This window comes from Mandrillus leucophaeus, unplaced genomic scaffold, assembly GCF_000951045.1.
Source record: "Mandrillus leucophaeus isolate KB7577 unplaced genomic scaffold, Mleu.le_1.0 Scaffold182, whole genome shotgun sequence".
NCBI classification, from domain to species: Eukaryota; Metazoa; Chordata; class Mammalia; order Primates; family Cercopithecidae; genus Mandrillus; species Mandrillus leucophaeus.
The window spans coordinates 2245224-2246442 of record NW_012101832.1 but is presented as its reverse complement, the minus strand read 5'-3'; the positions used below and the strand labels follow the sequence as shown (position 1 = coordinate 2246442).

The window sequence follows — 1219 nt, the reverse complement described above, 5'->3', positions numbered from 1 at the left end:
AAAACTCTGTCTCAAAAAAAAAAAAAAAAAAAGAGGAATGTGGCTCTTGAATCTTTCTAGTCTCATCTTCCCTGTCTCCTTAGACACACCTTCAAAGATCCTTTTTATTTTGCTTTGGCTTGTCTTTCCCCCTAACTTTACTTAATCCAGCCCAATTCCATAGCTGCTGCTGGTTCCTTTAACAGCGGAGGGGAGTGGGGTGACATAGATTCTCTTAAACCTACCTATTTAAAGGCATTAATTAGCTTTTACATGCACTACTTTAAAATTTTCCTCTCAATTGTTTGAGTCCAGGAGTTCAAGGTTACGGTGAACTATGATTTTGCCATGCAGTCCAGCCGAGACGACAGAGCGAGACCCTGTCTTCTTAAAAACAACAACAACAACAACAACAACAACTTTTTCCTCTCAAACTCTGTCCCTAGCATTGACTCATCCCATAATTTTTTTTTTTTTTCTTGAGATAGAGTTTCAAGAAAAAACTCCAGGCTGGAGGCAGTGGCACGGTCTCAGCTCACTGCAACCTCTGCCTCCCAGGTTCGAGCGATTCTCCTGTCTCAGCCTCCCAGATAGCTGGGATTATGCCACCACACCCAGCTAATTTGTATTTTTAGCAGAGACGGGGGTTCTCCATGTTAGCCAAGCTGGTCTGGAACTCTTGACCTCAAGTGATCTACCCGCCTTGGCCTCCCAAAGTACAGGGATTACAGGCATGAGCCACCGTGCCCGGCCTTGACCTATTATATCTATTAATATGTTAATATTATTATATATATAATATATAGTATATGTATCTATTAATATGTTATTAATATCTATTATGTCTTTTAAATAGTGAGTGACTTCACAGCTCAGTCTCTTTGTTCTGCACGTCCATTCTGAGTCGAAGCCCAGGTACACCTTAGGAAGGGCTGGATCCCCTTATCCTGTCCCTGAACACCAACTACCGAGACAGCTGATGAGGCTGGCTCGGTGTGTGACAGAGGCCCCCCAGAGTCAGCAGAGCCAAGCATACAGCGCACATCAGGCAGAGCAGGCCAGGGGCAGGGAAGACACTGGGGCAGGGCCAGTGGGCACATCCAGACCACCTGCAAGGACTCTGCAGGGAACCGTGACTACGGGCCAGTTGTGAGTAGTCCCCTGCAGAGGCTGCCCACCCAAGGTTTGGTTGGGGTGGAATGTGATGACAGCATATACACTGAGAAGGTGGGAACCGGGG

General features: G+C 46.2%; 1 long non-coding RNA gene across 1 annotated transcript in view; it reads left to right on the top strand.

The window, feature by feature from the left end:
• Nucleotides 1-1219, top strand: part of LOC105537964 — a 3567-nt gene that overhangs the window by 1258 nt on the left and 1090 nt on the right. The gene's annotated exons all lie outside the window — the stretch shown is intronic.